A 26,950-nucleotide genomic window follows, 5' to 3' on the forward strand; every position below is an offset into this window, starting at 1 on the left:
TTCACTCTCCTCCTACCTCAAGGATATTGTGGAATTTTTGTTGCAGACCTCAGCAGCAAACTGGTATCTGAAGCCTGCAAAAAACATTCCCAAAACCCAAGAGACTCCCTTGAATAGTACCAGCTATGGGCAACGCTCATACAAAAAACTAAGTATGTACTACACACTAGGAGATCAAGAAATTCCGTAAATACTTTTCCAGACTAGAGAACTGAACCACACAACCAAGACAAATTCCTAAATCTTTAACTCATCAAATAGCACAGCATTTCTGAATCCCAAATGGACCAAAGTTTTTCAAGTTGTGTTACATCCCTAGAAATCCACAATTCAAAACAGCTCATCTGGGATGTATTAACCACTGTGTTAGTTCAGCACAGATTTCTTAAGCAGATACCAAAATGATCAGTATCCTTAAAATACTGTTATAGCCATTGTATTTTTATACAGTGATTAGTGTCTGGCCATTTGGATAGTAAGAAGCAGAGTTGCGTTTACTTGGGAGACAAAAAAAGATTTTTTGGTGACAGTGAATCCTAATAAAAATCCTATATTTTTATATATGTTTATATGGATATACAGTAAGCAGCAGTGCTCAGAATCACAACTAACATAACCCAATTACCTTCAGCAGAAACTTTCTGTAATGGTTACACTTTCACTGGCTAAAGCTGCAGGTAGGGGGAGATGGGAAGCCACAATTGGGGGAGGAGGGGCGGGGACAAAACCCTACAATAATTAAACAAAATATTTGAGTATATTTTAGTCCTGGACTGGCCCTAATCAGTGCTTAGTAAAACTTTTGATAGGCCATTGCCCTTAGTGAATCTTGTAGCATTTGGGATACCAGAAGCAACAGACTTAATGACAGATCACATCAGCCTGCATGCTGGGCTTCACATTCCAAGGTATCCCTGGAGCAGGTGTACTGAACAACAAGCAGGGTAACTTGAGGTCTCAGTCATGCATGTGAAGAGTCACATGGGAGAGATATAAAACTGTGCTAAGACGTTGAAGGGACTTAGGACACCATGAAATACTTCCCTGGCCTATCTGTTTCAAGGCCTTGACAGGTGAATCCCTCTGCTGACACTACTTGAAGCCTTGTCTACATGGAAAAGTTGTACTGGTTTAACTTATATTGTGTTTTAAAACTGATTCAGTTAAACCAATGCAAGAGTGTCCATAGAGGAGTTTATACAGGTATAACTAAATTGTTTCATTTCACTTCTTAGGTTAAGTCTCACAAAGACAAACTGTAACAGGGACCAGGATTCATGGTGAGGCAGATGTGAAGTTGAAAAGCAGTAGGGAAAACTCTGAACCTGACCTGTTAGATTAGGGTTAATCTTGTCCTGATTAAACATAGATGTTCAATCAGGGGTGGGCAAACTTTTTGGCCTGAGGGCCACATTGGGGTTGTGCAACTGTATGAAGGGCCGGGTAGGGAAGGCTGTGCCTCCCCAAACAGCCTGGCCCTCACCCCATCCGCCCCCTTCCACTTCCTGCTCCCTGACTGCCCCCCTCAGAACTCCCAGCCCCCTGCTCCTTGTCCTCTGACCGCCCCCTCTCGGGATCCTCGCCCCCTATCCACACCCCCACCCCCTGACAGCCCCCCCTCAGGACTCCCACCACCCTATTCGACCGCCCTCTGCTCCTCATCCCCTACCCCTAACTGCCCCCCGGGATCCCACCCCCTTATCCAACCCCTCCTGCACCCTCTCCCGACTGCCCTCCCGACCCCATCCACATCCCTGCCCCCTGACAGGCCCCCTGGGACTCCCACTCCCAACCCTCCCTGTTCCCCATCCCCTGACTGTCCCCCCAGAACCTCCGCCCCATCCAACTGCCCCCTCCTCCCTGATGCTCCCCAGGACCCTCCGCTCCCTTACCCAACCCCCCCCCCTTCCAGCCCCCTTCCCAGCAGCAGGAGCTCGCAGCCGCAACACCCGGCCAGAGCCAGCTGCGCTCCCCATGCTGCCCAGCGGGAGCAGTGGGCCAGAGTGCGGTCCGCGTGGCTGCAGGGGAAGGGGAACAGCAGGGGGCGGGCCGGCGGCTAAGCTCCCAGGCCAGGAGCTCAGGGGCTGGGCAGGACGGTCCCGCGGGCCGGATGTGGCCCACGGGCCGTAGTTTTCCCACGTCTGAGTTAGATCATCAGCCTTTTCTGCTGGAGCACAATGACTAAACAAAGAGATACATTCTTTAATGCCCTGTTTCCAAGAACTGTCATGCATGCAGAGTATGGTCCTCTCCAAAGCACACAAATGCATTAGAGTCTATAAATGATTACTTATTTCTGGTGCTGCTGAAGTACTATTGAAGCAGCTGCACCACTTGCAGGGGCAGCTCAACTACCCATACACATTTGCAGAGTAAAAATTCAATACAGAACAAACAAAAAAAGCTAATTTTTAAAAAAATGTTAAGTTTCTATGTAAGACCACAAAATGTATGAAAATTAGCCCAATTCAGTGTAGGGGAAAAAAATACATGAGGGGGAGAAACACTAACAAAACCGACATCATTATAGGCTTAGAAAACCTGCCAATTCACCAGTCAAATAACATTCAGTTGACTGGTCAACTCACCACCTACAGACAAAATCTCAACTATCTCTCATGTCTTCCAACACCCCTCTTAAATGAGCATTAGTTTAGGTTAGGAAGAAGAATGTATATTAAATGTTTTTATACTGCTTTGGGGCAAACTTTGTAGTTATTTGTCCCAGGGTGCATTTTTCTAAAATTTTCTCAAGGTCTTCTATACACAATAAGGAACCAAATGCATTACCCGGTAGGGAATGTCTTCTGACTCTGTCAAGAGAAAAGGAATCAGTGATTAAGTGAAGAGATGCACTCACTATATGTCTCGAGGCTGTGCCTTGAGGAAAAAGGACCTGACTAATCCTCATAAGAACTGGCTTAGAAGTTTGGTAGCATCTGCCGAACAGGAGAGAAGGAACACTAGATCAGGGGTTCTCAAACAGCGGGTCAGGACTCCTCAGGGAGTCGTGCGGTTATTAATGGGGGTCGCGAGCTGTCAGCCTCCACCCCAAACCCTGCTTTGCATCCAGCATTTATAATGGTGTTAAATATATAAAAAAGTGTTTTTAATTTATATGGGGTGGGGGGTCACATTCAGAGGCTTGCTATGTGAAAGGGTTCACCAGTACAAAAGTTTGAGAACCCCTGCACTAGATAATACAAGAGTTTGGATAGCCAATTCTCTCCCTCTGCCAAAGGAATGAAGATCTGAATCTGCTTCTGTCCATGGCCCATAGTGAAAGCCAGGTGATACAAGAGAATGTTACCTTTAAGAACTTTCCACTGCTTCCCCCCACATATACAATCTATTGGACATCAATGGGGTTCAGACTCTTATTTAACTATAAAAGCCTCAAAATTTATCTCAGTTAAAGTGCAGAAACTAAAGTGAAGAAAAAGTTAGTCTGAAAACCAGAAAAAAAAATTAATGGTGAGATCTAGGAGTCTATGGAATAAGATGTTAAAGGAAGGGGAAAATCAAATTAAACTGCTTTAATCATTTAAAAGGGATATTATCAAATTATAAAATAAATGTATAGCCTGATCTTGCTCCCATTTAAATTAATGGCAAAATTCCCACAGATTTCAATAGAACAAGGTTAGACATGTATTCAGAAATAAAATACAAGGTTATGAGAACGAATATTTGGACATCAGTTCACCTGTTCATCATGTATGTTAGGCAATGAAACTAGACTGGTCAATTTCACTTTGGTTCTCATTCCTGAAATCAACACTGCTTTCTGTTACCTTTGATTTTCCAACACTGTGTGCAAATATTTATATCCGATTACACAACCACTGTTCTCCAGAAGAACAAATGGTCTCAAAAGTATTTACAATTTTAATTGAAAAAATTGACAATTTTTCAATTTCTGTGGCTATTTGTTATCATCCAAATTTTGGACCTAAACTACTTGGTAGTATCCTTTTAAAAGTTAAAAAGAATTATTCAGGCAACACCAACATGAAACTAGCTGACTGAGGACCTATTTCAGCCAAGTATTAAAACACATGATAAAACTTAAGTAGGTGCTTAAGTCCATCCTATTCAGCAAAACACACAAGCATATGTTTAAACGCTTTGCTGAACTGAGGTCCTTTTTTATCTTCGATGTGAACTGCAAAGGAAAGAGAATCAAATGCTAGAATGGTTGTGTCTTTTTAGCTCTTCAAAGGAGGGACCTTCTCTTCAAGTAAGCTCTGCCACAGAGTGGACACTATCACAATTTAAATAGTAACATTAATTTAAAGAGTAACCAGCCAACAACAAAATGCATTCGAGAACACACTACAGGGAGCAGTCCTGTTCTGGCATAAGACAGGCTAGATGACTTAATAGGGTTTTCTTTTTGTCTCTAATTTCTATGATTCTTTGGTTTTTCTATCCTGCCATAATACTTGCGAGTGCAACAACAATTTTGAAAACTATGATTAGTCACTAAGGAAACAGAGCTTGTTTTCAGGGAGACAGAGAAGCAACATGACCTAAATAACAGGCTTTCCCCTCTCTTATCTAATTCTTTTATGGTAGAGAATGGTGGTCAGACCTTAATGCTCTGCAGTCCTCCCAATGATGCAGAGAGTTTCACTCACAAGGACTGCATCTTTTAGCACACTGTGAGTACAAAGTCGGACCAATCATTTTGTGGAATGAAGATCGCTTCACTCCCCCTGCTAAAATCTGAACTGGCAGCAATGTAGGAATTTATGTAGATTGTACATTCTTTGGGGCAGGGACTATCTTTTTGCTCTGTTGGTACACTGCCTTGCACAATAGGGTCCTGCCCATGACTGGGGCTCCTACGTGCTACTGTAGTACAAGTAATAAATAACAATAACACTAAAGTCACTTAGCAACCTTAAAATAGCAAAGGATTAGCATAAAACAAGGTGTTGGGTACCGAAATATCAGTAAACTCTGTAAGGACACAAACTTATAAGAAGCTCCTGGAAGATGATGCATGATTAAAACACTCATTAATGCCAAGAGGACTGTCTCTATATTCAATACTAACATACATACACCTCTACCTTGATATAACGCTGTCCTCGGGAGTCAAAAAATCTTACCGCATTATAGGTGAAACCGCGTTACATCGAACTTGCTTTGATCCACTGGAGTGCGCAGCCCTGCCCTCCCCGGAGCGCTGCTTTACTGCGTTATATCTGAATTCGTGTTATATCGGGGTAGAGGTGTATATGATAACAAGGAGTCCGGTGGCACCTTAAAGACTAACAGATTTATTTGGACATAAGTTTTTTTTACGCACGAAAGCTTATGCCCAAATAAATCTGTTGGTCTTTAAGGTGCCACCAGACTCCTTGTTGTTTTTACCGGACTCCTTGTTGTTTTTGTGGATACAAACTAACACGGCTACCCCCTGATACTTGATACATATATGATAGACAGTATCTTGCAGGATTGTGCCCTGATACCACAGAAACATGTGAGCATAATCAATCATTTCTGGAGAATGCACACAGAGTTTTAAAATATAAATAATTTTTTTTAAAGTGTTTCCATTAGTTTGCATATAAAATTAATTTAAAAGAACAGGACACTCCAGCATCCTGACAACTTCAGCATCTTCACTGAAACCAGAAAACCTCAGCTTCAGCAGCGGGGTCTATGGAGTCTTTGAAGTGGCCACAGTTTGGGTTTAAGCCACTCTGAGCTACAAAACTGAAGGCTCATGGGCAGCATACAACATTAGGTATGTGCATTCGTTATGATAGAAACACTGCAAATCAGTATAATGACAACACGGAATCACTGATTGATTAGAGGTAAACAAATGAGTACTGACCTGTACAAGGTGCATGGTTGTCATTGAGGGTAGGTCTACAGTGTAGCTGAGAGTGTGACTCCCAGCCCAGGTAGGCAAACAAGCGCTAGCTCTGCTCACGCTATTGCACTAAAAATAGCAGTGTGGACATTACAGCATGGGCTAGCCAACAAGTACAACCCGCTTCACCCCCGGGGTCAGTACAAGGGTGGGTAGCCTGTGTTCCCACTCATGCTGCAATGTCCATGCTACTGTTTTTAGCACGCAAGGTCAGTCAACCCATGCTGCAGTGCAGACATATCCTGACTGAGGGTGAATTCCTGGCTCTATTGAAGTCAAAGGGAATTCAATAAGGGCAGGATTTCACCCAAAGACTCTGAGCTAGAGGTGTAACAAGCACCAAGGAAGGCTCTTCGGCAACCTATTACACTGAGACTAATTTTTGTAATCAGTGAGTTGAAATTCTTATTACATATTTCCTGACACAAAATTCTTCACTATTTCAACTTAGTACTTGGAATAGTCGTCTATCCCCGCCATTATTAAACTGTGACATTATAGAAGAAGCAAGTGGAAACAGGTAATTACATACTTGGCAGATGCACTGTGGCAAAGCTGCTTTGCAACAGGCTACAGATGTGAACATTTTTATTGCAGAGCACGATTAATTAGGAACACTACGAGGTCATACTTTGGCCATCCTTGCTGTAAACACGGATTTATAAACAGGGGGATTTGCATTTCCCTCCCTGCCCCCACACAGGAGGATGTCACAAGCTTACAATGAGCACTGTCTGGGCTTTGTTCCTTAACAGCCAGGTGTTCCTGTAGCAGCATCAAAACAGAGCCAGATTGGGAAGGATGGTCCTTTTGTTTTATAGGGATGCTGGAACGTTCTACCCCTCAAAGTTTTGCACACACAATTGTAACAGATCATATTATGTGGAAGGGCACTTGGAACCTAGGTAAACTTAACATAAAGATAGGATCAATCATTGGAGAGCAGGCATGAAGCATGGAGAAAGGGACACAGAAGAAAACAGAGTGGGGAAGGACAAGGGAAAGATATGCTTACATTTCCTATCTTAAAATGTTATGTAGTGCTGCTATGCTCTGTTAAACAGCTGCCGAGACCCACACTAAGGAGGTGGCTTTTCAGTGGAAATTGAAGTGAGCTACAGCACCTCAATGTGGTATTGTGACGGTTAATTAACATTTGTAAAGCACTCTGATGAAAGGTACTTGTACAAGTGTAAAGTATTATTTCCTGGTCAAACATATGTTAGCTAAGGGATCTGAACACCAATTTCAGCCAATGGACAGTTATCTACATATAGTGCTAAATAAATTATGTCATTCTGTCCATAGGACTAGCAAACCATAACAAGGCTCGAACACTTGTCTCTCTCACCAACAAAATACAAGATATTACCTCACTCACCTTGTCTCTCTCATAATAAGGCATATCAGTCTCCCAGATACAGGTTGTGAGGGATTTATATATGGGAATTTATAATGCCAACTAGGTTTGAAAGATGTACAGGTCTGATCCCTTCTCATGCAATACACACACACGTATTTACACACCCATTACACCCATACATACCCACGTGTACACACACACACACACACACACATGACAGAATTTGGAATAAGTTCCGCTGCAGTAGTGGTACAAAGAGATCCACTGAAATTTCTGACTAAAGTATGAACATCTTTTAAGGGACAAAAGTTTGACCCCATGTGTTTATTATGTTTACACTGTCTTTTCCATAAAATACATATTTTTGGTATTTATTTGTTCTAGCACCTGGAAACAATACCCCTATCTAAACACAAGTACTATCCATCACATTGGCCTTCTTATTCACATTTAAATAAAAATGTTCTATTATGAGCTTTTTAACAGATTCAAGTAAACACACACACCAACTCATCTGAAGACTAACATTTCAAGGGGTGCAAATGAAGCAGATGCATCCATAATCCATTTAGCAGAGCAGAACATAAGTTTAGAAAAGTACTTAATGGACTAATTCTCATATCAGTATGTAGGGGTTTATTCAGTTAACTCCCATTAACCCTAAATGGGGCTTCAACAAGCTAATCCCCTACATATTGCAGATAGTCCCCCAATGTTTTTTTTTGGGGGGGGGGGGGCTGGAGGAGAGGAAATCAGAGATATATTTTAAGTCCTACAGTTATATCTTCCTGTTTGTCCCCTCAGTCCCTTAATCAAATGATTTGCTTCTTTTAAAACCTTCTCACTAAAAATAGTTGGTCAAACTTCTAATTGCCTTAGCTGAAACACAAACATGTGAAAAGGAAAAAAGGGTTTTGTAGGAAAAACATTGAAGAAAATAAAATAGGATTTCATCTGGCATTCCCATCATCACTTGAAGAATTGTTTTGTAGTTACATCATCAGGAAATAAAATACTATCCTCTGAGGACCCTGACTCTTTACAGAAAGTAAAAAGGAGAAGGCTTGAAGCTCATATCATTCTCAGAGGAGTTCAGCTAAACTCACATTTTTTGTCACCTTAAAAACAAAAAAAAGACAAACCCCTTCCAGGCAACTTCATTAAGTCAGATGCCCATGTCTTTTCTAATGCTGGGCTAAGAAACTAAGAGGAAAACATTATAAAATAATCAGCTAACGACTTTCCATGACTTTATTATCAATAATAAAGAGGAACTGCCGTTACCCATGCCTTCCGCACATTCTTTTTGGCCATGAACTGGGTAGACAAATGAAATATTTCACACAGTCCTGAGCATCAGCTGGAGCCAGAACACATTAATAAGCTTTCTAAGTTCTGGCTATCACTAAAGTACACTAGTCAGACACGACGAGTCTGCACAACACGGAGTTCCTTATATGGCAATGCAATGACGTAATGCTCCATAGGCTTGGGGCATGCAAGGAGTCTCTCTCTCATTGTTTGGTGTAACTGCCGGAATGCTCACATCTCTGATGCTTAGGAGAACTGAAATCCCAACACCATAGAGCAATAGCTAATCCAGGGAATTCTACAGTCCATACATATAAGGTAAGAGAGAGGTGGGAGGAAAGCTTCTTTTAGCAACCAATGGCCATTTCTGGTTAAAAAATCATCAGCATCAATAATTATTTCCAAAAACACTGCATTCAGAAGATGTGTCCTGTTGCTCAAAGCTAGCATAACTATTGAAACAATTTCTAAACTTTTCTTCTTTTAAAAAAAAAAAAAAAAGAATAAAAAATCCTGCAGATGCAACAGATGAGGCATTTATTTAATGTTAAAGGGGTAGTGGGAGAGCTATGAATTACGCACACTTTTCCAAATGGGCTGGACAGAATAATGACTGCATTTAAAACTGTGGAAAGAATCCAACTGTATTGTAATATATTAAGTAGAGCTACTGCGTTTCTCTTTATATGGTGTGTTTATACGTGTATTCGATATATTAGAAGACATGCGTACACACGTGCATGCTAGAATTTATTTGTACTTTGGAACATCTTTTATTGTAGTTTACAAAGAGGCATTTAAATTGTACTCAGTGTTGAAATATTGCTGGGAGCACAACTTTGTAATAAGGTTACACTTTGTTTAAAACCATAAACTAATTTAATTTATACAAACTATTCAAGTCCTAGGCACTTCTGCGTCTTGTGTGCAAATGTCTACTAGAAAGAGGAAAGAACTGTCATATCTTAGTTTCAAGACTTTTAATTATTGGCCATCTAGCAAGTGACGATGCTTTAAAAATTAGAGGTAATTCATTACCTTCTAGGGCTGATTCTGCAAGGTCCTAAATTCTCAGTAGTTGAGAGTACACAGCACTTTTTAGGAGGTGCTCAGAATGTTGCAAAAATCAGACTTTAATATGATATTGTGTTTTATGTCTGCATCCTGCAGAAACACTCCATTCTCTTATATGACTATAGTCCCAATCCTGTAAACGGTTACTCACAGGAGTAATCTTTACTCATAGGTATAATCCAAGTGCAGGCAACTGAACTATGCAGGCAAGCACAGACTCAAGCACAAAGGTTTGCAGGATCAAGTCCCAAGGGTACATCACATTTTCGTTATTCTACAGTCAATAAATCAAATATGCAAATTAAGTTCTAAGATATATAAAGTCAGACTAACACATCCTACACATTAACCCACCAAGTAAACAAAAAGCCCCCAAAAAAGCATTATTATTAACTGTCCAAAAGATCAAAAGGAGTCTGCATAAACCGTTGACGGAGGTTTGTTTTTATTTTATGAAATGTTAAAAAACCTGCAATATTCTAGCTTGGCAGTATACATGGAAGAATGAAAACTATTGCATCCGTGACCACTGATACACTGTCACCTATATGTGGCTTTAAAGACAAACTACAAAATTTACTGTTATGAATTTTTTTTAAGATCTTTTTCCCACAATAGACTAAGAATTAGGGCTGACTGGAAAAGTAAAACATTGTCTTAACATTTTCCTTATAAAATGTTCTGCTTTTTGGCAAAAAATTGGTTCAGTAGCATTTTCCAGATTGCTCCAACAACTTAATTTATACACTGAAATTTAATTTCAACGGTAAATTGGGTACTCCTGTATTATTAGCATTGGCATTTAAGTAATAATCTCTCTCATCCTTGCTTTCAAGATGATCCCTATTATAATGAACAGACAGCATTCACACCTCGGTTGATGCTTTCAGTCTGGCTGGCTGCACAGCTGACAAGAAAATGCAATATTGATTTGCAGAGTGAAAAGAATCCTAGCAACCAAAACAATTGGAAGTTTAATTTTCTTAAGTAAAAGTTTGGATTCCAGTGCCTTAATCCCTTACAACTTTTTTGCCATACCTGTGGCCTTCTATCCTCTGCCCCTCCCCAACTCTCCCCCAAATGATCATTTAACAAAACACAGAGGTAACGGTGTTCCCTAATCATTATGTCCAACAGATTTAATTTAATGCATGATTTAGTAAGTTAAACAATGTAATTACCAAATGTACAAAGGAGAAATATTCACTGAAGTAAAAAAAATAGACCAGACTGCTTAACGCAGAGTCCAGTAACAGAGCCCCAGAAACTGCTCGTTTAGTCAAAGAACAAGAGAGAGTTCACAACAATTTGACAAGGAAACAACCACAGACAACTCAGTTATATGGAAATATTTCATATGCAATAGAAAACTGTTTATTTGATAAAGGCTGTAAGTGGAAATGGACAAATTCCACCCTCAGACTATTCAGCTCTTTTGAATCTAATAGAGAAGGAAGGAAACAGAAACCATGAATTACTGTTTCAGCAATACCCACAGTACCATCTGTACTATAAACTGCAGTAAGCTTGATGCAAATCATAGCGTCAATCAATGCCTTAACACCTGTGTTCCCTGTAGTCAGCCTTTTCTTAATTTTAAGGGGAAACACTTTATTTTGCACTTTCTTAAGCCAATTCTGTTCTCATTTACACTGGCATAAATCTGGAAAAACTTCACCAAATTTACACGGAAGAAGTTGGCCCACTGAATTTATACCTCTACAGCTCTTTGCTCTGCTCCTTCCCCCATTTTATCATTTATTGCTAGTGTGAATTATTTCTCCTTACCTGTACTGACTTTTAATTTAATACAAATGTATTTAAATTGGGTACAGCCTATTTTAGGGAAAGATCTCATTATGATGAAGTCAGAAGTGTCATCTTTATCTTTTTTTCCCACTTTCCAAAATCAGTAATACTCGTTATTTTGATTAATTGCCTGAAGAATGTATTGAGGACATTTGATTAACAATCTTCAAACATATAGTTCTTTATTTAAATATAGTATTATGGTAGAAAGCATTACAACACTCAGTGTGAAAAGGAAATAGTCCATTATAACTAAGACTAGCCCATTACTTGTATGAAATATAATTTCTAAGAAAAACTGCATGATGCCCCTATTTCCCCTCCCGCAACAAAATAAATAATATCTAACTAGTTTTCCCATCTCTAAATAACAGTACTTTAAATCTCCTGCCTCCCCAATCAATTCTAGATAAATCATGTCACTGCATGAATCTGCTAATTACCATCACTTTTGTATGATTTCTATAATGCTGGGACAGGTTCTTCAAAAAGATCCAAAAAGCCCTTCTTAATTTCACTCCCAACTGAAATTCCCATTATGTACAAATTCTCAAAAGGTTCATGCCTTTTTAATAAAGATCTGTGCCAAACATACTTAGAGATGGGAAAGTGAAAGATTACTAATGGTGTACATTCTGTTGGAACTGTTCTGCAAGCAACTTCTGTCAACTCCTCGGTGTGACAGTAACTAAATTATACTGATGTATTTACAATTAAAAACTGGTATCTGCAAGATAGTATCCTAAATATTTTATACTGTAGAAGTAGTTAAAACCTTTAAGATCATTAAGTAAAGTTTTTAAGTTCTGACTCACTAAAGAGTTCAGTCTAATGCTTTTCACCTTTCATCTAACTGGTAAGAACATAACTATACATTACTGCTAATGTGAATTATTTTGAATTGTTTATGTCTGTCTGTCTCTTACTGAGCGGAACTCCTGAAACTCCTCTGAGCTAGTTTGACGCAGCTGATAGGCTGGTCAGTTCAACCACTGACTCTTCAAAAAACATTTAGTATTCATCTCCAGGTGGGTATGAGGTACCACCAAAAAATTATAAATTTAAGGCCCTTTTAGGTAAATTAAGTCAATGGGAGCTGAGATACTCAGTACCTTTCAGGATTAGGCCCTTAGTTTGAAGTCTGCTACTGTTTTCTCTTAATGAGGGCATGTCTACACTTACCTCCGGAGCGATCGATCCAGCAGGGGTTGATTTATCGTGTCTACTGAAGATGCAATAAATCGACCGCCGAGCACTCTCCCATTGACTTCGGTACTCCACTGGAGCGAAAGGTGCAGGCGGAGTCGACGGGAGAGCGTCAGTAGTCGACTTACCACAGTGAAGACACTGCGGTAAGTAGATCTAAGTACGCTGACTTCAGTTACATTATTCACATAGCTGAAGTTGTGTAACTTAGATCCTTTGTAGGCTCCCACAGAGCTGCCAAGAAACAGCAGCATAGACATAATCCTCCAATGTTAAGGCAAATTTGGCAACAATTTACATTTTATAAATATATGTCCTAAGCCTAACATTTCAATAAAGTTTCTTTAGAATTCAGTGTAAACAGCTGGATTTTTTTTAATTAATTAATTTCTCCTTCAGTGTTTGCAAAGCAAATATTGCAGCTATTGCATGACAAACTAAAAGAGAAAACTAGAAACACAACTGAAATTAAGACTATTCTACACTATGCCACAGTGTGGACTACCGCCGTGCAAATTGCAGCCCAGACTGAATTGTTTTGCTCCAACTGCCTCGAGTATATTGTGTTGGTGCAACTAAAAGGTACATAGTTCGCATTAACTTAGTCAGGACAATGTTAATGCAAACTAGGTACCTTTTAGCTCACGCAAGCAGCATCCACACAGGACAGTTAGAGTGCAGCATGCTGTTGTGCGCTACAATTCACATCCCCCATAGTCCGAACTCAGGGCCACATAGACAAGCCCTCAGTAGCATATTGTCGCTGCCCTGAGAAAAGGTAAACTGCATAAACAGAAAAAAAGTAGATTAGACCTTTAAAATTCTTTTCTTTTTAACAATCTATGGTTTTATGTTTAAATTATTTTTAACCTAGTAGTTTCTTTAAAATAGTTGTCTTTATCCATTTTCTGGTATAAAACTTACATGAGATGCAGTCATCATATCCGAACTATAAGAAATAAGGAGATTTTAACAATATCAGACTTGCCTATAAATCACCTGGAACTAAACATCTGATGTCATCCATCACATCAGGGAAAACAAACTCCTAAACCCTACGTGTATTATAATTAGCTACATATAGACTACATGGGGAGATGCCTAGTAACCCCCTTAAAAAGTCTAGTTTTCAACTTTAAAATATTCCTCCCAGTGTAATACTTTTTTTCAAGTTTATCAGAACTTTCAAGTGGAACACTTTTGTTTCAGATCTCCGTGAAACCGCTGCATGAATAAAGTAGGCCTAATTTGTAAGGATGGACACCTAAATAGGGCACCCAACTCCACAGCTGAACACCTGAAATCCACCACTGAGCACCCTAACTTGGGTGCACATTTTTGAAAACTTAGGATCACCAAGTGCTGCTAATGATTTTGCATGTGAACAAAACGAGTGTTCAGTTAATTTGTGTGAAAAGATCTCTCCCTATTACAAAAATATTCTTGATTTGCAAAGTAGCACCATGCACTCTTTTATCCAATGAGATAAAGCCTGTCACTAGCAACATAAATTAAATTCCCAACTACAACAACTTGCATCCTGGACAGTGAAATTGCTAATATTGAGAGGCCCAAACTGTTTTTCTCCTAAATTTCAATTTTTTTTCTAAACAGGTCTCCCTGATACAAGGGGGAAAATTATCGACCCTCCAAAACAAGCTCCGCAACAATCTTAATATTACATCTAGTAGAGAGTGCAACCCAAACAAAGCAAACCAGGGAGACTTGATTTGTTGGGGATCAGAGGCAGTTGTTCTTGTGACTGGAGAAAAAATATGCACATGCACTCACTGTCCTTCTGCTCCTCTCTGGGGTGGCAGTAGACTAAAAGTGACAAGTTTCAGAGTAGCAGCCGTGTTAGTCTGTATCCGCAAAAAGAAGAACAGGAGTACTTGTGGCACCTTAGAGACTAACAAATTTATTAGAGCATAAGCTTTCGTGGACTGAAGTGGGCTGTAGTCCACGAAAGCTTATGCTCTAATAAATTTGTTAGTCTCTAAGGTGCCACAAGTACTCCTGTTCTTCTTTTTAAAAGTGACAAAACTCTCCAATTTAAATCCCTTGCTCACTCATAAAAGGGAGATGGCAGGAGAACAGAAAGGCAATACAATATACATTACACAACTACATCCATCTTAACACATTAAGGGCAACATTATCCAAAGCGGCCACTGATTTTAGATACCTCCATTTCTTGGTGTCCAAACTGAGACACCTTCAAGCTTTATTTTCAGAGATGTTGAGTGCCTATCATCACTTCTATTTACTTTACTTGGAATTGTGTGTGCTCAACATCTCTGAAAAATAAGATTCAAGATTTCTTGAGGTGGATACCTAAAATCAGTGGCCACTTTGGAAATTTCTGGCCCAGACAGGCTGGGTTTGCTCTTGCTTTGACAAGCCTCCTCAGCCTAGAGCAGGGGTCAGCAACCTTTCAGAAGTGATGTGCCAAGTCTTCATTTATTCACTCTAATTTAAGGTTTCGTGTTTTAACATTTTTAGAAGGTCTCTTTCTATAAGTCTATAATATATAACTAAACTATTGTTGTATGTAAGGCAAATAAGGTTTTTAAAATGTTTAAGAAGCTTCATTTAAAATTACATTAAAATACAGAGCCTCCTGGACCAGTGGCCAAGACCCGGGCAGTGTGAGTGCCACTGAAAATGAGCTTGTGTACCGACTTCGGTACGCGTGCCATAGGTTGCCTACCCCTGGCCTAGAGGTTTAAACTGTTTCCACCATCCTTTTGAAGACAGAATTTTTCTACTTTGATGAGGAGTCATTAAAAAATTGCAGGTTTTAAGGAGGGTCCAATTTAGGTCCTGTCACTGACCCTTAGATATACTCAGGCTAACAAGGTTTGATAACAAATCAACAGCAAGAACTTCTAGAGATAAGGTTTTCTTTTCACATTCTGCATTTGAACTCACTTTTAAATTAATGATAAAAAGTTTTATTATATAATGAATAAAAGTGACAGCTGAAAATAGGGAAATATATCCTAAACACTACAGATCATCAGCAAAGGCAGGAATGCTATTGGGATAGGAAAAAATCAGACAGAACACCCAGAATAATTTTGCAGTTTCTATGTTCCATGAAAACTGTATGCAGTATATAGATTTTGCAAGGAAAACAGCCACTTGCTTTCACAAGAACCTATCTTTGGGCTTGGGTGTGATTTCTAAAATGCACTAACATGCTGTGTATTAATGGGTTCATGTAGATCCTGCTGGTGTGCAGTGAAGACTCCCTAGTGCACTTTAACAGAGATGTACGTTGAAGTGCACTGGGGAACGTTTAGGGTGCACCAGCAAAGTCTACATAGACCCACTAATTCACAGCATGTTAGTGCACTTATAGTGCACATTACCCTACCATGTAGATAAGCTTTTGATTAAAGTAGTGCATGTAACCAAAGACTATCAGCCATACAAAGACAAAGAAGCATAAATCAATTCTTGGTACAATAACATGTTGTGGGAAATGCTGCAGAATGACCAGTTAATGAAAAAAGTTTTTCAAAAAGGATTAATGCTCACACTGAATCTTCATCTAAGTATCGTACCCTTACTGAGGTGAGGGTGACAGATGATATGCAGATGTATAGTCCTTCTGTTTCCCCATAAATGCATTGTTTTATCAGAGACACAAGCTGGGTCAGGTAATATCTTTTATTGGACAACTTCAGAGAGACAGTTTTAAAAAAAGAATAGGAAACAGAACAGTTATGGAAAAATAAGTCTCTCTCTTGGCTTTAAAGGGATAGACCAGTTATAAACTACATTAAGAAACTATTGGCCACAGTGAGCGTGGCTATACCCAGTAAATCTACTTTTTTTCACCCTACCAATTTTAATTTCCCCCCCCTGAAAGAAAGAAACATTTGGTTTCCAAAGCAAGCATGTTAGCCACTGCCTGTGTTTAAACAGCTAGACAACAGAGGCAGATTCTGGAAACACACTACTGTTCACATTTGAAGTGGGTATATGACTAAAAGGATCTCCAACTGTGGCCTTCATGTTAAAGCAGAGAATTTGAATGTAAATGCAGTAAAACATCAAATAATAGGAAAACAGAAAACCCTATTTTGATACACAAGAAACAATTGATCTTTGGCTCTTGATAGTCAATAGTAGATCAGTGTTTTCTCAAACTTCTGTACTGGTGACCACTTTTACACAGCAAGCCTCTGAGTGCGGCCCCTGCTTAAATATATAAAAAAATTAGTTTTTAAATTAACACTATTATAAATGCTGGAGGCGAAAGTGGGGGTTGGGGATGGAGGCTGACAGCTCATGACCCCCACATAATAATCTTGCAACCCCCTGAGGGGTCATGACCCCCCGACTGAGAACCCCTAACCCCTGCTTTAATTAAAAGATTAAGAATAGTTGCTTCAACAGGGCTATTTTTGTCCCATCATGTATTATTAAAGGAGTTATTTAAATTTATCAAATGTACCTATCAAATAGCCCTTAGTCACATTTACAATATGGTCCTTAAAAGAATATGATTCACTGAGTAATATCAACATTAGTTTTTGACTGTAGACTCCCATCCTACAATCTACTCTTAAAACAACCAACCTGCAACTACATTACAATCAGCCCCTCAGGTAAGAGCCTGGGATAGGAAATATTCTTATTGACATGTTCAAGCTTATGGTCAACAGACTCAGGTTCTAGTGAACCAGGATATGATGCAATTTCCACATTTCCAACCTTGACTTGTTCAGATCTAACTATGTTTAGCAGGAATGATTCAGCTGACCTCAAAAGGTTGGTGAAGATCATAGACAGACAGGCTGTCCCCCAGATATCCAAAGATCCCATCACACTTTGAATTGCACTTGGAAGCAAAAAAGCAATGTTTGGAGAATTGATAACATATTTCCTGAAATTAACACTCTACAGCAGGCCTAAGTGGTGGCAGTCTGCACCAGTGATAGCTTCAAAGTAGTCTTGACTAATAACCTAATAATCAGGTACAGCACACTGCCATCAATTCAGATTGCCACATTAGCAAGAAATGGATGGATTCACCTTACCAGGCGTAGATGAAAAGATTCATATTTAGATCATAAATGAAAGTTATGTATAAGGGTTTTTTTCACTGCAAATATAGTTTCCATTTACTTTTGATTTTGTTATTAAACAAATACAGGCCATTTATGTAAACCAAATTTACTAGGGTCTTTGTTTGTAAAGGCTTGACTGTAATACTTCAGAAAATTTAGCATCAACAAAAATTTATGGTATCAATTAAGGTTCACTTTTTCTGCTACAAATACAATGGATTTCCCCACAAAACTACATCAAATAAAGTAATTGCACACAATGAAATTATAACCAGATTAGCATGAATGTACAATGCAAGTGATCACCATGTGATCTAGAGGCTGACTCTGGCAACTATAGCAGCCTGCTATTAACTAAAGGTGCGGTTTACCCCTATCCCAGACACCTGCCCCTTTTGCGGCGTGAGGGAGACCCAGGCGCATGTTTACCAGAGTGCGCCAGGCTGCAACCCCTATTCCGGCTCCTCACGGATATTTTGTTAAGACTTTGGTTGCACTTTCCTCCTCACCTTTTTATTTATGCACTCCCTATCCGTCGCCCCACAAAGTTGCGGGACCTCCTGGTCAACCTCCTCCTGGCCCTAGCGAAACTGGCCATCTATAAAACCAGAATGAGGAGGTTGGCCGATGGAGTCTCCTGTGACTGTGGGGCCTATTTCAGGTTCTCCGTTCTTTTACGTATCCGGGCAGAGTTCCTCTGGGCGGCGTCCACTGGCTCCCTTGATGCCTTTGAGGAGCAGTGGGCACTGTCTGGGGTTCTCTGCTCAGTGTCCCCGTCTGGTTCCCTTCGTTTGACCCTTTGACCTCACTCTTGTCCCTGTTCTTTTATTAATTAGTTGTCCCCCGTAATTTTTTGGTCTCCAGGACCTGTGGACCCCCCTTAGGCTGGGGGGGGGATCCTGAATCCCAATAGGATTAACTAAAGGCTTTCTGCTTTAGCTTCATAGTACATACAGGCCTGCTGAAGGTGTATATGAATAAGGTCATAGTTCATACATCCAGAAGTATACAACAGATATGCAGTCATGCCACCCATTCTGACCCTGGCTGAGAATTTGGCCCAGACATGTATTTCTATATAGTACATGTTAACATTATTTCAGAGAACATCTAGTTCCTGGAAATACTGTGGGAAAATGACATTTATGGCCAACCAGTCTCCTCTGAGTAACATGATGAGTTATTGTTGGAAAACAGCCATTCTCAAAGTCATCCTAAAAATATTAGCTAAATTTAAGTAAAAAATTTTTTGTATCAGTGCTGGTTAACTATACTCAGTGCTGGTTAAGATATCAGCATAGCTCCTGGTGAATCATGTACCATAAAGACAAAAGAGTAACAAAAGCATCATGCAATACACAACCATGGATCTACATGTCATAGAAAGGAACCGAAGAACCAACAAATTACAAACAGTTATCTGTGTAGAAACCACCTAAAGAATGCATGTCAGAGATATTCTTGAAGACTTGAACAGTTATATACTATGTTCAGGGATGACTTAAAGGGGTTGCACTTCTGATACGGACCTGAAGTTGCAAGTTTCATGACGGGCTTCATCAACAAGACTTACGTTCACCTGAATATGGCCTAGGCAATTCAGTCATTTCACTCATTTTTTAAATAATTTTGATCAGAAACCAAAGACAAAATTCATTCTTCTTCTACTCTGGCATTTTCATCATGTTTTTAAAAGTGTTCAAACATAGTTCCTGCTAAACAGCTTTGAAATAGATGGCTCTGTCCTGTAGTCATTGAAGTCAGCGGCACCACTCACACAACCAAGGGCTGTAAGACCAGGTCTTCCGTTTACCCACTCAGTATAGATGGGCCAAAAAACACAGTTTTAATCCTGGTTTATGGACTACATTGAAACAGAATGTGACAGGCTCCCCAATATAGTATTTTTATTGTCTCCCCCTTAAAATTTAACTATCTGCAGAATATTGTAGTATGCCTGTTAATTAGAAGTAATTATGCATGCTTAGCTCTAGGACCTGAAATTCAAGCAAATTTATTTTCCCCTTGGGATTTCAGAACTGGCGCAGAAAATGTTATTGCACAAGCGCTGCTGCAATTCTATTCATAATCATTACTTAGAAATTTCACATTTGGGGACCTAAGTAGGTAGCATTTACTGCAGTAATGCAATGCTTAGTCACAGACTGGGAAATATTAGAGACTTCCTGTCTTATATTGGGCAAGTCACTTAATCTGTCTTTGCCTTTAATTTCCCCACCTGTGAAGAGAGAGGAAGAAGCTTTCCTACCGCACAGGGGAGTGGGGAAGATTAATGCATTAATTTTGGTAGCGTTTTGAGATGCTCAAGATGCTATGGAAGAATTATAAAAAGATTTTCTATTGTAACCACAGTTAAATTATTGCACATAGTTTTCACTCGCTGTGTTATAGCAGCAGCATGCTGGCTGATACTTATATTCTGCAGAAATAACAAAACCCACCTCCATGTGTAATTGGCCATAGAGAAAATTTAACAACAAGAATTCCAAGGCAAACACAGTAGTTGCTTATCTTCAAGGCTTTGAGTATTTTGTAACAGTAGCTATTTGAAAGGATTTAAGATCAGGCTGCTGAGAAGGGTAGAGTTTTCCAGCAATAAATGTACAGTATGCACTTTTTCAAAAATAGAGGATGTAAAACACAGATTTCCGCCATAAATTCAATTTATTAAAAATGTAATGAATTTGTAATCTTTGAATATAAAAATCAGTAATGGATTTCATTGGATCTGCCTTGACTTTTGAGAAATGGCAATACTTAGCCCTTTTAAAGCATTTTCAACGTTAATCATTTGATTCTGAAAATATACTGTCAGATACGTCAACCTTATTATCCCCATTTTATAGATGCAGAAGTTGAGGTATAGAATTTAACTTGTTCAAACCAAAGAGGAAGGTTGAGGCACTGTCTGGATTAAACTCAGGAGTTCTTGCCTCATCGTCCTGTTTCTCTGACCACTATACCACATCTCTCAAGACTAATCTTTCCATTTCCTCCTGTAAGCTTTCCATCTGCAAAACTATAATTTCCTGACTGACGTAAATTCAAGGAGTTCCAAATTCTGGTGTTGCATCTGAAGTTACTTTCTTTATTTCTGGCTTCACAGGCAATTTTCTTTGCAGAAAGGAAGATGGAAAAAGGATGCACTATGGTAATATTAAAAACAACAACAAACTATTAGCCAAGAAAATAAAAGCATCATGTACGTGTGACCACAACATTAATAGTTCATAGTTTCATTTAAAATTGATAGTCAAAGAGGAAACAAGACTTTAGAACAGAAAAAGATTAACATTTATCTTGCATGCACAATTATATGCCATTGTCATATTAACAATAATAGATATCAATTCTAACATCAAACAAAAATTATTCAAATAGCAGTTAAATCCAGGAAAGGGGGTGGGAGGTAGAAAGCTGTACCTCAAAATGTAACATCAGAACAGTACAGCTCAGCACTCCAAAAGCTGTCTCTCTTTTGCGGGAGTTTTTCAAGGATAACACCAAGTAAAGCTCATTACCGTAGTCTGGTCAATACAGAGTTCACTTGTAACTATGTTTTTTCAAAAGAACTCGCACTCAAATTTTTGATACCCAAAAAAAAAAAAAAAAATTACAGAGACACACCAATAACTTGAAAACCAGATTTCCATGGAAAAATTTTTATCTACTGTTACTTGTAACACCAGAGATTACGAGAACTATAAGAAATTAGACAAAACAATATTTTTCAACACATGAACTGCTGGGAGTAAGCCAAAACCATTTAGAACATAAGAACGACCATACAGGGTCAAACCAATCGTCTGCCTAGCCCAGTATCCTGTCTTCCAACAGTGGCCAATGCCAGGTGCTTCAGAGGGAAAGAAAGAACAGGTAATCATCAAATAATCCATCCCCTGTCACCCATAACCATCTTCTGGCAAACAAAGGTCAGGGACCCTTCAGAGCATGGTTTTGCATCCCTGCCAATCCTGGCTAATAGCCATTGATGGACCTATCCTCCATGAACATATCTAGTTCTTTTTTGAACCCTGTTATAGACTTGGCCTTCATAACATCCTCTGGCAAAGGGTTCCACAGGTTGACTGAGTTGTGTGAAGAAATACCTCCTTTTGTTTGCTTTTAACCTGCTGCCTATTGATTTCATTTGGTGACTCCTGGTTCTTGTATTATAAGGAGTAAATAACACTTCCTTATTTACTTTCTCCACACCAGTCATGATTTTATAGACTTCTATCATATCGCCTCTTAGTCGTCTCTTTTCCAAGCTGAAAAGTCCCAGTCTTATTATTCTCTCCTCTATGGAAGCTGTTCCATACCCCTAATCATTTTTGTTATCCTTTTCTAATTCTAATATATCTTTTTTGAGATGGAGCAACCAGATCTGCATGCAGTATTCAAGATGTGGGTGTACCATGGATTTATATAGAGGCAATATGATATTTTCTGTCCTATGATTCCCAAAATTGTTAGCTTTTTTGATTGCCACTGCACATTGAGTTGATGTTTTCAGAGAATTACCCACAATGACTCCAAGATCTCTTTCTTGAGGGGTAACAGCTAAATTAGACTTCATCATTTTTTATGTATAGCTGAGATTATGTTTTCCAATGTGCTGTACTTTGCATTTATCAATATTGAATTTCTTTTGCCATTTTGTTGCCCACTCCCCCAGTTTTGTGAGATCACTTTGTAACTCTTCACAGTCTGCTTTGGACTTACCTATCTTGAGTAATTTATAATCAGGAAATATTGCTAACCTCACTATGAATATGTTGAACGGTACTGGCCCTAGTACACACACCTGGGGACAGCACTATTTACCTCTCTCCATTCTGAAAACTGACCATTTATTCCTACCCTTTGTTTCCTATCTTTTAACCAGTTACCGATCCATGAGAGAACCTTCCCTCTTATCCCATGACAGCTTACTTTGCTTAAGAGCCTTTTGTGAGGGACCTTGTCAAAGGCTTTCTGAACATCTAAGTATACTATAGCCAATGGATCACCCTTGTCCACATGCTTGTTGACCCCCTCAGAGAATTCTAGTAGATTGGTGAGGCACAATTTCCTTTTACGAAAATTATGTTGACTCTTCCCCAACAAATCGTGTTAATCTATGTGTCTGATAATTCTGTTTTTTACTATAGTTTGTCTGGTACTGCAGTTAGGCTTATCAGCCTGCAACTGCCGGGATCACCTCTGGAGCCTTTTTAAAAAATTGGCATTACATTAGCTATCCTCCAGTCATCTGGTACAGAAGCTGATTTAAATAATAGGCTACATACCACAGTTAGTAGTTCTACAATTTCACATTTGAGTTCCTTCAGAACTCTTGGGTGAATACCATCCGGTCCTGGTGACTTATTACTGTTTAATTTATCAATTTGTTCCAAAACCTCCTGTTCTTCAGATTTGTCACCTAAAAAGAATGCTTCAGGTTGCGGAATCTCCCTCACATCCTCAGCCGTGAAGACTGATGCAAAGAATTCATTTAGTTTCTCTGCAATGGCCTTATTGTCCTTCAGTGCTCCTTTAGCATCTTGATCATCCACTGATCCTACGGGTTGTTTAGCAGGCTTCCTGCTTCTGATGTACTTTAAAATTTTTTGCTGTTACTTTATGACTCTTTGGCTAGCTGTTCTTGAATTCTTTTTTGGCCTTCCTAATTATACTTTTACACTTCATTTGCAAGAGTTTATGCTCCTTTCCATTTTCCTCACTAGGATTTAATTTCCACTTTGTAAAGGATGCCTTGTTGCCGCTAACTGTGTCTTTTACTTTGTTGTTTAGCCACGGTGACACTTTTTTGGTTCTCTTACTATGTTTTTAAATTTGGGGTATACATTTAAAATGAGCCTCTAGTATGGTGTCTATAAAAAGTTTCCATGCAGCTTGCAGGAATTTCACTTTTGGCACTGTACCTTTTAATTTCTGTTTAACTAGCTTCCTGATTTTTGTGTAGTTCCTTTCTGAACTTAAATGCTACTGTGGAGGGCTGCGCTTTGGTATTTCTCTCCTCCCCTTCCACTCCACCCCACCCCCAAGATGTTACATTTTATTATGTTATGTTCACTATTATCAAGCAGTTCAGCTAGATTCACCTCTGATTTTTGGCACTGACGGTAGTTGTTGTGTATAGTCATTTTCAGAGGTTTTTTTATTGGTCAGTTCAACTTCTGTCTTATGCACTAGTGTGATACCACTCCTGTGCACTTCTGATGGGGAGGAGTTTCTAGGAACACACTTCCCAAAGCCCTGCATGAGAACAGTTAGCAATAACAGCAAAGTTTGAACTGAAATCAAGGAGGCAGTCATATACAAGAAGGATTATGTGGGGAGACAGGGTAGATTCTAGCATGTTTTTTGCTGCTATTCTCAGGTCGCCCAAAAGACTTAATAAACATCAAAAGGAGAGCAAACTGTTCTATGTGTTTTTCAAGGAATGTTGAGAGGCTGTGCATACTACCCTCTCTCTCTCTCTTTTTTTTTTTTTTTAAATGATTCTGTGGCACTGTCAAAGTACAACGTGTTCTACCAAAATATTTAAATTTTCTAAAATTAGTCAATTAAAAGAGTCAAGTTACATGTCCCCTTTAAAGACATACATGGCAGCCCAGCAAATAAATTATATCTTGATATACCTAGTGGGGTATATTATTTTCTCTGTGCATGTTTCATTTTAATTTCCATAAATGAAGTTACTCATGCATCCAGACTACAAAGCCTTCTGTTTAAGATCCCAACAAATCTCCATCTGATTAGAGTTGTATGAAGGGATAATCACCAATGTACATTTAGATAAAAAAGAACTGTGGTGGATAACTTAAGAGCTAATACACTTTCCTAGCAGTCAATACTGAACTGGTGCCTTTGGGAGGATATTAAAGGAGCATTGCAGTTTAGAGTAAGACTAAAACCAAGGCCCCAATCACTATTGGTTGTTATAGAGACTATATTACTTTTTCTTCCCCTCCTGACTATGTCTGTGTGTGTCTGTGTACACATCCAGCATCATGACTAACTTCCAACTCAGGTAAATATATTCTGGTTACCTATTCTCTACAATTATGGATGGAGAAGGTATGCCTCACTTCTTGTCCTAAACTGGTGCTGTTGAGTTTCATCCCAGAGGTGGCAGCACAGATCCCTGTATAGTTATTTGTCTAGGAATGTTAAGTTTATAAAACAATTTGGGATTATAAGGATGATATCAAGATGTGATTAACTGCCCAGTGGAGAACATATCTTAATGTAAGAATTCCCATTTTAAATTAAGCTTTCATATCAAGACATTTGTCTGAATATGCTCTTGGATCTTGTATCTGATGTGCCTTTAATTTTCCTTTCATTCAAATTTGGACTTAATTCTTAAAAAATCGTTTAAAAATAATGTCAAATACTGAGATGCACAATTCTAAAATAAAGTGTTGCCATTCTGTTGGACAGTACTGACAGATCGAGATAAAGCCAATACATTATATAATACCAAAGGCATGCTGTTGCTGCTATGATTTTAGAAGCCTTTGACTTTCTTTATAAAAGGAAAAAAGTAAGCACCAATAAAGATAATACATAGGATAAAAAAATAGCCATAACATAGGTATTTATAAATATTACACATCAATAAGTAGGATTGTAGGGGAGGAAAAATTTATGCATACACATCCCAAGATTGGAAAATAATTAGTAAAGCTAAGCTTTACTGCCATAAACTATAAGGGAATGCAAGACTGACTTTCTTCCGGAAAGAAATACTTAACTCTATTGGTGTCAAAACTCACACCAATTTGTAGGACTTACCAGAAGTGATAAAGCATGTTTCTTTTCTTGTTAGTGGCCAGGCTTTGGCTTTTCTAGTTACTGGGAAGAATGCCTCAGACAGAGTAAGAATCATGATTTCATTTACATTTCAAACTTTCAGCTTAAAATTTTTGTATACATTATACAAAGGAATTTCAAATAAATGTCCAAAAACATATTAGGAAGTCTCCTCAAATTGACATCTGTAGAATATTTGCTGAATGACATCTTAAAATTAATTATAAACACATCCATAAGCTTTACAAATACAGAAAATATTTTAGGTTTATACACAGCTTCCAAGATAGACACTAGAATTCTCTTCAAAAATATTAATCTGAAGCTTTATAAAAGTCTCTGTGTGTCTTAGGCACTTGAAATATCTGTCATTTCTGTGGCCTGAACCAAAACTCCAGCTATAGCAGCTTCTTCACTATTTGAAGGGAGACTTGTCAAGGTCCAAATTTTATAGGCCGAGGTCCCTTTCTATTAAATCCTTGAGAACTTGTCCTTTTCAAGGGTTCACTGTGCAGAAACGTTGGTCTGTTTTACTCTTGGTACTTAAAAATATATATTTCATACCTGAACAGACTAAATATGAGAAACAGAGCGAGACGCAAAAGATTACAAAAACAAGGATCTGATGATCTCATTCCTGCCGCAATCAAGATTTCCTCACAACACAAACTTAAAGAGAGCACTTCCCCTACTGTCCCACAAAAATTCCAGTCAAACTATACTAACGTAATATAATACATGAAGATATTGGAAAACCCCACTTATAAAACATATCACATGACACTGTAAAACAATGTGCTGTTAGATATGTTTTGTAAGAGGCAGATAGTCATATGATACTAAATATAATCAGTGCAATCTAACCCAGTGCAATCTAACCCAGCACTTAGGTATGGAGAAGAGTTGAATACATATGGAGACTCTACAATATAATATGTGCATTGAAAAAAAGTCAATTATGATGAAAAATAAGAGTTTCAAGGATGACAAATATGATTTTTTTTTTAAAAGAACAGGCAATTGGCATTTCATATATAAGTGTGATGATAAACCAGAATAAGGTTAATAGCTTATATAACTATAACAGAAGCTCTGAAAACAAGGAGTAATAAGACACTGCTTTGACTCTGTTTAACTACCAAACATTCATGTCTATAAAAACAGCTTCCAAGACCTGTTTTTGCTGGACTGGATTCAGTTAGTGCTCTTGTCATCCCATGGGATCAAGTACTTGGAATTGTCTGTGAATGCTTTGTCTAAATGATGTATCTATCTTTGTCTAAAATGTAACTACATTCTTATGAAATACAACTCAAAATGAAAATAATTCAAATATTTAACCTAATTGGACAGCCTGATGATTTATCG

General features: G+C 38.7%; 2 protein-coding genes across 8 annotated transcripts in view; one reads left to right on the forward strand and one right to left on the reverse strand.

Moving 5' to 3' along the window:
* The window catches only part of CMSS1 (cms1 ribosomal small subunit homolog), a 360,808-nt gene that overhangs the window by 299,782 nt on the left and 34,076 nt on the right, over positions 1 to 26,950 (reverse strand). The window contains exon 1 of one of the 2 annotated variants that reach the window (XM_054044797.1): positions 12,633 to 12,745. The exons of the other annotated variant lie outside the window; for it this stretch is intronic. The gene's annotated coding sequence lies outside the window, so the exon portion shown is untranslated. Of the gene's footprint in view, positions 1 to 12,632; positions 12,746 to 26,950 lie in introns of those variants that run through there. 2 annotated transcript variants of the gene reach the window in all.
* Positions 1 to 26,950, forward strand: part of FILIP1L (filamin A interacting protein 1 like) — a 296,405-nt gene that overhangs the window by 246,006 nt on the left and 23,449 nt on the right. The window contains exon 1 of one of the 6 annotated variants that reach the window (XM_054044737.1): positions 8,707 to 8,885. The exons of the other annotated variants lie outside the window; for them this stretch is intronic. The gene's annotated coding sequence lies outside the window, so the exon portion shown is untranslated. Of the gene's footprint in view, positions 1 to 8,706; positions 8,886 to 26,950 lie in introns of those variants that run through there. 6 annotated transcript variants of the gene reach the window in all.

This window comes from Malaclemys terrapin, chromosome 1 (genome assembly GCF_027887155.1).
Source record: "Malaclemys terrapin pileata isolate rMalTer1 chromosome 1, rMalTer1.hap1, whole genome shotgun sequence".
NCBI classification, from domain to species: domain Eukaryota; kingdom Metazoa; phylum Chordata; order Testudines; family Emydidae; genus Malaclemys; species Malaclemys terrapin.